We start from the raw sequence: 312 nt of genomic DNA on the forward strand, positions 1-312 counted from the left end.
TTAAGATGGGGCTGACAATTCTGGGGTAGATGGTTAGGATGGGGCTGAGAATTCTGGGGTAGATGGTTAGGATGGGAGTGGGAATTCTGGGATAGATGGTTAGGATGTGAGTGGGAATTCTGGGGTAGATGGTTAGGATGGGACTGGGAATTCTGGGATAAATAGTTAGGTTGGGGCTGGGAATTCTGGGGTAGATGGTTAGGATGGGGTTGGGAATTCTGGGACAGATGGTTAGGATGGGAGTGGGAATTCTGGGATAAGATGGTTAGGATGGTGCTGGGAATTCTGGGGTAGATGGTTAGGATGGGAGTG

The sequence above is a fragment of the Piliocolobus tephrosceles genome, unplaced genomic scaffold (assembly GCF_002776525.5).
Source record: "Piliocolobus tephrosceles isolate RC106 unplaced genomic scaffold, ASM277652v3 unscaffolded_43758, whole genome shotgun sequence".
NCBI lineage: Eukaryota > Metazoa > Chordata > Mammalia > Primates > Cercopithecidae > Piliocolobus > Piliocolobus tephrosceles.